Source organism: Sorex araneus, chromosome 2 (genome assembly GCF_027595985.1).
Source record: "Sorex araneus isolate mSorAra2 chromosome 2, mSorAra2.pri, whole genome shotgun sequence".
Taxonomy (NCBI): Eukaryota; Metazoa; Chordata; class Mammalia; order Eulipotyphla; family Soricidae; genus Sorex; species Sorex araneus.
In genome coordinates, this window is record NC_073303.1 from 131,451,857 (window position 1) to 131,462,038 (window position 10,182).

Sequence of the window (10,182 nt, forward strand, 5' to 3'; positions counted from 1 at the left end):
TACACATTAGAAAGTAACCAGGAGACATCTTTAGAATTATGATTTCTACGAAAACACTTTTTAAGGATTAAAACAGTCACAGATCACCATGAAACAGTAAGGATTTCACACTTGTGTACAAAGTTCTCTGAGGAACAGGATTAGGTTGATATCGTAAATCCCAGTCTAAGTCCTCAGGCCAATTCAGTCATGGGTGTCCTGTGTCACTGACTTCTCCTTGAGATCCCGTGTCGCTGACTCTTCCTCAGATTTCCTTGTGACTTCCAGCTGAGATCTGTTTGGAACTGAAGTTTGGAGGGTTGTGGAGTCTCAGGTGGTTTGGGGTCTGAAACAGGAGGATGAAGTTTACTCCAGATGAGGCCGTAGTAGGACCCAGAGTACATTAGTTGGTGTCGCTGTCTCTGTCACTGTCATCCCGTTGCTCATCGATTTGTTCGAGCAGGCACCAGTAACGGCTCTCATTGTGAGACTTATTGTTACTGTTTTTGGCATATCCAATATGCCACAGGTAGCTTGCCAGGCTTGCCATGCTCATCTGTTAGAATATAAGCATAGACTTTTCCTCCTACAAGGAGGTTTTCCACTATTTATTTTATTTATTTATTTTTATTTATTTATTTTTGCTTTTTGGGTCACGCCTGGCGATGCACAGAGGTTACTCCTGGCTTTGCACTCAGGAAGTACCCCTGGCGGTGCTCAGGGGACCATATGGGATGCTGGGATTCGAACCCGGGTCGGCCGTGTGCAAGGCAAACGCCCTACCCGCTGTGCTATTGCCCCAGCCCCTCTTTTATTTTTTTCATTAAAATTGGCTGAAGCTTGTAAGCTAAAGAAGCCTTGCATTCTCTGAACTCTTATTTCACTTTAGTTTTTTGCTCTAGTTCTGTAGTTTTTCCTAGATAGTACAGATACTGGAATTCAAAAGAATTTCAACTATTAATAACTATTAATGTTTCTCCAATAAGAAAATTAGATTGAAAATTTCAATTTCTTTGTAGGCGTGCCACATTCTGATAAGAAATCTTTGTTTAAACCTGATCTAACAAGTTCCAAAAATACCTAGACCTTTTAAATTGCTGGGCTTCATATCAGTCTGCCGTCTCTTGATTTTGTTTTCCCAGATCTAAGAATTACTGACTTCCAACTAGCTCTAATATTCGAGTGTTCCACACAAACAGGCAGACAGACAGACAATAAACTGACTAAAAAACACCTCATGTAGAAGTGCACACATGTGAAGTTGATCAATTTATCTGAACCTTCAAAAATGGCAGGGAGAAAATGGGTAGACTGAGAAAGGAAGGGGCAGTCCCCAGGGCAAAGTTAAGCCCTGTCGGCCGATTGGGAACATTGCTCCCCCATTTCTCAGCCTGATCAAACAGTTTCCTGCTTGTTAAAAATGGATCAAGAAAGCGCTTTTGTTGATATAAACTGGCAAAACTTTTTCAAAGTTATTGAAACCTAAGGTAGTCAGATATTAGCCTTTTAATTTCTTGGTCAAGGCTAGTTCTGAGGCAGGGAGCTAGTGTTTTCTTATCAGACATGGGGATGGGCTGCCTTAGTGACACACTTCTTTGTTTCTGATATCAAACAGTTAATCATATGAACCTGCATTTTCCACTTCCCTGAGGTCTTTCAGATCAAAAACACAGGGGTGTTCCAGGGTGCTCTTGCCCAGGTAACCGGGACCACCCATTTGCAACCCTGCTTAGCCAGAAAGGGTTCTTCAGTTGCCCCTGTGCCGGTGGTCTGGGGCTCTGAAGCCCCCACACCCCTGCCTTGCTGTTCCCAGTCACCTCTCCACACAGCTCTGACACCCTGATCTTGCCCAGGTAACCGGGACTCCCCATTAGCAACCCTGCCCAGCCAGAAAGATTTCTTCAGTTGCCGCCCGCCCCCCGCCAGAGGTCTGGGGCCCTGAAAGCCCCACCCCCTCCTGCCTTGCTGCTCTCAGTCACCTCACTGCGCTGCCCTGAAACCCTGCTCTTGCCCAGGTAACCAGGACTCCCCATTTGCAACTGTGCCCAGCCAGAAAGAGTTCTTCGGTCGCCCCTCTGCCTGAGGTCAGGGTCTCTGAAGCCCCCATCTCCCGCCTTGGTGCTCTCAGTCACCTCTCTGCGCCTACCTGGCCCCCTGCTCTTGCCAGGTTAACCGGGAATCCCCATTTGCAACCCTGCCCAGCCAGTAAGAGTTCTTCAGTCGCCCCCGTATGAGGTCTGGGGTTCTGAAGCCCCCTCCTCCCCGACTTGCTGCTCTCAGTCAAGTCTCCATGCTACCCTGACCCGCTGCTTTCTAAACCTGGGACTCCCCATTTGCAACTCTGCCAAGTGAGGAAGAGCTCTTTGGTCGCCTCCCCACCTGAGATCTGGGGCTCTGAAGCCCCCAGCCCCCTGCCTTGCTGCTCTCAGTCACCTCTCCGTGCGGCCCTCACCCCCTGCTCTTGCCCAGGTAGCCGGGACTCCCCATTCGCAACCCTGCCCAGCCAGAAAGAGTTCTTCTGTCACCACTCTGCCCGAGGTCTGGGGCTCTGAAGCCCCCACTCCCCACTTTGCTGCTCTCAGTCACCTCTCTGTGTGGGTGTGTCCTTATGTCAGGGGGCGTGGTCTCAAAAGGGGCGTGGCCTCCTTCTAAAGTGGCGGCCACTCATGCGCATTGCACTGAGGTCACAATTGATATAACCTTATTTCTTTGAAGAATTCCCTGGCCATCTCAGTCACTATATGCTAATGTCAACTAGCCTATCCTATCCTAATTTCACAAAAACTGTAAGTGAACACAAGAAGCTGCACAAAATTCCTTTGTAAAGAGATCATAGCCTCACATCTTCAATAGAGGCCCCACACAAGCTAAGGAAGAGAGCCTGAGAGTAAGGCCCATAATGACATGAGGAAACAGCGAAAATCCCCACCACCAGGAGAGAAGGACGAGAGGTTCTCAGAAACCTCAACAGGGACTACCCACAAATACAACCTCCTCTCAGATAAAGAATTCAGAGAGGAAATCGTGAAGATGGTTGACAAACTCAAAGCAACTATGGAACAAATATCCAATAAATTAAGGGAGGATATGGACGCAGCATTGGAATGGTCCACCAGATAACACAGGAAGAAATGAGAGCAGAAATTTCAAAGCTACAAAGAGAAGTGACACAATTAAAGGAATCAGTAGACGAAATAAAAAACTCAGTAGGAGCCCTCAATAATAGAATGGCTACAGCCGAAGACAGAATCAGTGAGCTTGGAGATCAGCTGCAGAAAGCTTATAGGCAAAAACAAATAATGGCAAAAGACCTCAAAATGGCTCTAGAGTGAATTAGAGTCCTAGGGGATGTCTTCAAGAGAAACAACATAAGAATCATTGGAGTACCAGAAGCACAGGGAACCAACCCCAATGAAAAAACCACAGTTAAAGACATCATTGCTAAGAAATTCCTAGAGCTAGAGAATGCGGGCATCCAGATCCAAGGAGCCTGAAGGATGCCATCTAAAAAGGACCCAAATAAAAAATCCCCAAGGTATATCATAGTCAGAATGATAGATGCCGTGGATAGAGACACAATACTGCAAGTAGCAAGATCAAAGAAGGAAATCATATACAGAGGAGCACCCCTTAGATTCACAGCAGACCTATCAGAGGAAACCTTCCAAGCCCAAAGACAATGGTGGGATATAGTGAAAAAACTCAATGAAATGAACGCCTCACCAAGAATACTTTACCCGGCTAAACTCTCAGTTAAACTTGAAGGAACCTTATGCTATTTCACGGAGAAACAACAGCTCAGGAACTTCATAGACTCAAGACCAAACTTAAAAGAAGGACTAAAGGGCTACTATAAGACAAGGAAAAGGAAAAACCCTACAAGAACAACAAACCTTACAGAAAGATGGCACAAAATCCCATGACAATAATTTCTCTTAATGTCAATGGTTTAAATGCACCAATCAAGAGGTACAGAGTGGCAAAATGGATCCAGAACTAAACCCAACTTTCTGCTGCCTACAAGAAACACATCTGAATAGCCAGAACAAACACAGACTCAAAGTCAAAGGATGGAAAACAATTCTGCAAGCAAACAACTCCCTATAAAAAAGCTGGAGTGGCCATACTAGTATCCGACAACATAGATTTCAGGCTGAAAAAAATCAGAAGGGACAGCAAAAGTCATTTTCTATTCATCAAGGGATATATACAACAGAAAGAAATCACACTCAAACATATACGCACCTAATGAGCGACTAGCTAAATACTTAAAAGAACTCCTAACAGAATTTAAGGGGGACATCACTAGCACCACGATAGTAGTTGGAGAATTCAACACTGCCTTATTACCGCTGGATAGATCAACAAGAACAAAACTCAACAAGGAAACAATGGCTCTGAAGGATGAAATGGAGGAGACAGGGCTAATAAACCTATACAGGGCTTTACACCCCAAAAAGAAAGAATACACATTCTTTTCCAGTGCACATGGAACATTTTCCAAAATAGACCACATTCTGTGTCACAAAACATACCTTAATAGAATTGAGAAGATAGAAATTGTATCAACTATCTTTTCAGACCATGATGCGCTGAAGATAGAAGTTAATCACACACAGATGCGGAGAACCAAATCAAACACTTGGAAATTAAACAACTCACTGTTGAACAATGAGTGGGTCAGGAAGGAAATCAAGGAAGAAATCAAAAGATACCTCGAAACAAATGAAAATGAAGACACAAAATACCAGAACCTATGGGACGCAGCTAAAGCTGTGTTAAGGGGAAAATTTATAGCTCTTCAAGCATTCCTCAGGAAGCAAGAAAGAGCCTACATAGATAGTTTGGCTTTGCAGCTCAAGATCTTAGAAAAGGACAAGCAAAAGGAACCCAAACCAGATTGAAGGAAAGAACTAATAAAACTTAGAGCAAAAATAACGACATGTAAACCCAAAAAGCAATCCAAAAGATCAATGAAACAAAGAGCTGGTTCTGCAAGAAGATAAATAAGATTGAAAAACCACTAGCAAGACTCACAAAGAAAGAGAGAGAGAGAACTGTAATAAACCGAATCAGAAATCAAAAGGGGGACATCACAACAGAAACCAATAAAATTTAAAACATCATCAGAGACTACTTAGAAAATCTGTATGCCACAGAAACAAGAGAACCTAAAAGAAATGGATAAATTCCTGGATTCCTACTATCTCCCAAGACTGAACCAAGAAGACTTGGAATACATGAGCAGACCCATTAATATAAAGGAAATTGAAACTGTATTCAAAAGTCTTCCCCAAAACAAAAGCCCAGGCCCATATGGTTTCACTAGCGAATTCTTCCAAACATTTAAAGAGGACCTGTTGCCAGTTCTCCTCAAGCTTTTCCAGGAAATCGAGAGAACGAACTCTCCCAAACAGTTCCTATGAAGCACATATTGCCTAATACCAAAAGCAAACAAAGACACTGCTAACAAGGAAAACTACAGGCCATTATCCCTGATGAACATGGATGCGAAGATCCTCAACAAAATACTAGCAAATAGAATCCAACAACTCATCAAAAAGATCATACATCACTACCAAGCCGGATTCATCCCTAGGATGCAAGGATGGTTTAACATTCAGAAATCAATCAACATAATCCATCACATCAACAAAAGTAAAAATAAAAACCATATGATCATTTCAATAGATGCAGAGAAAGTATTTGACAAGATCCAACATCTATTTATGATGAAAACTCTCATCAAAATGGGTTTAGAAGGAACTTTCATTAAGAGAGTCAAAGCCACCTACCACAGATCTGAGGTAAGCATTATCCTCAATGGAGAAAAACTAAGGGCCTTTCCTCTAAGAACAAGGACAAGAAAAGGATGCCCACTCTCACCACTCCTGTTCAACATAGTACTGGAAGTACTTGCAGTAACAATTAGGCAAGAAAAAGTCACTAAGGGCATCCATATAGGAAAGGAAGAAATCAAGCTCTCACTATTCGCAAATGACATGATTCTATACCTGGATAATCCTAAAACCTCTACTAGGAAACTCCTAGAAACAATAGACATGTACAGTAAAGTTTCAGGCTATAAAATCAATACCCCAAAATCCATCGCCTTCCTATATGCAAACAGTGAGACAGAGGAAAGAGACCAAAAAAACCCAACACAATGCCATTCACAACTGTGCCCCAGAAAATCAAGTATCTTGGAATCAGCCTAACTAAAGAGGTTAAGTATCTTTACAAAGAAAACTACAAAAGCCTACTCCATGAAATAAAAGAAGACACAAGGAAATGGAAACATATTCCCTGCTCATGGTTAGGAAGATTTAACATTGTCAAAATGGCAATACTCCCTTAAAGCACTATACAGATTCAATACGATCCCTATAAGGATACCCATAAAATTCTTCAAAGAAATTGATCAATTAATCCTGAAATTCATATGGAACAACAAATGCCCACAAATAGCTAAAGCAATTCTTGGGAAAAAGACAATGAGAGGCATCACCCTCCTCAACCTCAAACTCTACTACAAAGCGGTAACAATTAAAATAGCATGATACTGGAACAAAGGCAGAGCCACAGACCAATGGAACAGGGTGGAATATCCCTACACACTACTGCAATTGTTTGAACATCTAATCTTTGATAAGGGAGCAAGAAATGTGAAGTGGAGCAACGAAAGCCTCTTTAACAAATGGTGTTGGCAAAACTGGACAGCCACATGGAAAAAAATGGGCTCAGATCTCCACCTATCACCATGTAAAAAAGTCAGATCAAAATGGATTAAAGACCTCAGCATCAGGCCACAATCCATAAGGTACATTGAAGACAAGGTCGGGAAAACCCTCCACAACATTGAAGCCAGCGGTATCTTCAAAGATGACACGCCACTGGCCAAGCAAGTGAAAACAGATAAATAAATGGGACTATCTTAAACTAAGAAGCTTCTGTACCTCAAAACAAACAGTGACCAAAGTTCAAAGACACCTACAGAATGGGAAAGGATATTTACCCAATACCCATCTGATAAGGGGTTGGTATCAAGGATATACAAGGCACTAGCTGAACTCCATAAGAAGAAAACTGCCAACCCAATCAAAAAATGGGATGATGAAATGAACAGAAACTTTCCCAAAGAAGAAATTCGAATGGCTGAGAGGTACAATGAGAAAATGCTCTACATCACTAATTATTAGGGAGATGCAAGGGAGATGAAGATCAAAACAACAATGAGATATCATCTCACACCTCAGAGACTGGCCCACATCCAAAAAAACCAAAACAGCCGGTATTGGTGTGGATGTGGGGAGAAAGGGACTCTCCTTCACTGCTGGTGGGAATGCTGACTGGGTCAGCCCTTTGGGAAAACAATATGGACAATTCTCAAAAAAACTAGAAATTAAGCTCCCAACTTGACCCAGCAATACCACTCCTGGGAATATACTCCGGAGAGGCAAAAAGGTATGGTAGAAATGACATCTGCATTTCTATGTTCATTGCAGCACTATTTATAATAGCCAAAATATGGAAAAACCGGAGTGCCCCAAAACAGATGACTGGTTAAAGAATCATTGGTACATCTACACAATGGAATACTATGCAGCTGTTAGAAAAGATGAAGTCATGAAATTTGCCTATAAGTGGATCAACATGGAGAGCATCATGTTGAGTGAAATGACTCAGAAAGAAGGAGACATAGAAATATCGCACTCATATATGGAATATAAAGTAGCAGAATGAGACACTAACACCCAAGGGTAGTAGAGATTAGAACCAGGAGATCTGCCACACAGATTGGAAACTGGCCTCATATGCTGGGGGTAAAGGCAGCAGAGACAGAGAAGGGAACACCTAGTCAAGAATATTGGAAGGACCCACTCGGGTTGAAAGCTGCGTACCAAAAGTGAACTATACACCGAACATGATGGCCACTCAATACCTCTATTGCAAACTACAACATCCAACAGGAGAGAGAACAAAATGGAATGCCCTGCCACAGAGGCAGGATGGGGTGGTGGGGGTTGGGGTGGGGGTGGTGGGAGGGATACTGGGAACATTGGTGGAGGAGAATGGGCACTGGTGGAGGGATGTAAACCAAATACAAACATGAAAGTTCATAAGTTTGTAACTGTACCCCACAGTGATTTACTAATAAAAATTAAAAAATATCACTGTATCACTGTCATCACATTGCTCATCAATTTGCTCGAGCGGACACCAGTAATGTCTCCATTGTGAGACTTGTTACTGTTTTTGGTATATCGAATATGCCACGGGTAGCTTGCCAGGCTCTGCCGTGTGGGCGAGATACTCTCAGTAGCTTGCTGGGCTCTCCGAGAGGGGCAGAGGAACAAAACCTGGGTTGGCTGCATGCAAGGCAAACACCCTACTACTGAGCTATTGCCCCAGCCCCTGTCAAGAATTTTTTGATCAAAAATTAAGGGAAATAAAATGGAAAAAAATGAAAACATTGATAAACAAATTTATTGACTTATCAGGTGCTTTATTTCATATGATGAAGCCTATACTTTTTTGGGGGTGGGGCACACCTGGCAATGTTCAGGGGTTAGTCCTGGGTCTGCACTCAGGAATCATCTCTTGCAGTGCTCAGGGATCATATGGGATATCAGGGACCAAACCCGGGTCTGCTGTATGCCAGGGAAAACACCCTATCTGCTGTACAATCGCTCAAGCCCCATCTATCTTTTTTATACCCTGAATTTTAGTTTGGAAATTTCAAAGATATACAATAAAATACCTAGCTTTAGCAGGTACAAGTTTTTGTTTTATCCATGCTGTGCACTTGGAGCATATTCTAGACAGCAGATAATTCCATCCACAAATATCTGACCTTCTCTAAAAGATACTTGTATTCACTTTCAATCATGTAAGAAGATGTTATATTGATTGAACAGCGCAGCAGTAACAGTTTTAAACCAAAATAGGTGTTCAGCAAGAAACTAAAATCACTTTTAGATATTATTTATGTACCGATAGTTCTGGTTTGGTTTGGGGCTCTGTCGGGTGGTGGTGGGGGATTGAACCTGGGTCAGCTAGCTATGTGTGAGCAAACACCCTGCCTGTTGTCCTGCATCTCCAGGCTCTCGATTACCCTTTCTATTCCTGGGCTGATATTTTTCCCCTTGAAATTCTGTCTTCATATTTTGACTTCCTTTCTGTGGATTTTATTCCTTTCTCTGTACAAGGGGGCAGAAGAAGGAAGAGCAAAGTAGAATTTAAATGAATCCAGTTTGAAGTTCATTTTCATTCATCAGTCACTAAACATTTTTTGAGTAACTTTTCAGAGTGACTTCTGAAACAATTTATAATGCCCTTTCACTTTTTTACAGTAATAACTGGATATTTCTAGGGGGAGTTAAATTATAATCTTTAAAAACGCATTTCCAGAGATCAGACCAATAGTACAATGGGTAGTATTGTACTAATGGGTAGGGCATGCAGCCTTGCATGAAGCTGACCTAGACAGGTTCCATCCCTAGCACCCCATATGGTCCCCCAAGCACTACTAAGAGTGATTTCTGAGCTCAGAGTTAGGAGTAAGCCCTATGTAGTGCTGGGAATGGCCCCAAAACAAAAATAACAAGTAAATGATTTCCCAAGCACTATCGAGTATTCAACTTTCTCAGTTAATAATTTGGGCTTCAGGGCCAGGGACATATCTCAACGGGCTGGAGTGCATGCTTTCACACAGAAGTTCCAGATTCTATTCCTGCACTACAGGGACCTTTAAGAACCTGCCAGGAAATACCCCCCGAACACTTAGCCCAGAATAACTTCTGAGATTTAAGCGTATATGTAGTTTGAAAGTTATAGGTTTGAAAGCTCTTTTTGAAATTTATCATCAGCTGCTTGGGTTTGGGTTGATGGTAGGCCTGTGCTCCAGGACCCTTCATAGTGCCCATGCCAGAGCAGCCTGCGGCCCTGCACCATTGCCTGGCCCTCCCAGTGGACAGCAGGCGCTGAAGCAGGTCACAGAGTACAAATTAGGGGCAGCGTTTTTGAGTAATAGTGCCTGGTGACACTGGAAGACAAATATGCTTGATGTTTACATATTTAGATATTGATCATTTTCAGGGAGCCATTCTATGCAATAACCCTTTATCACTTGAACCACATTTTTATTTTAATGATGTCTTATTTGAATACACAAAATGTAGTGTGATTTAATGATAGTTTTTG

The 10,182-nt window shown here is 42.4% G+C and overlaps 1 non-coding gene across 1 annotated transcript; it reads left to right on the forward strand.

Annotated features, from left to right (window-relative positions):
- The first annotated feature begins 9,850 nt into the window (after positions 1 to 9,850).
- On the forward strand, positions 9,851 to 9,982 carry LOC129403025 (small nucleolar RNA SNORA42/SNORA80 family). Its single transcript, XR_008629015.1, has one exon. It is a non-coding gene; the product is annotated as a small nucleolar RNA SNORA42/SNORA80 family (small nucleolar RNA).
- Positions 9,983 to 10,182: the final 200 nt, after the last annotated feature.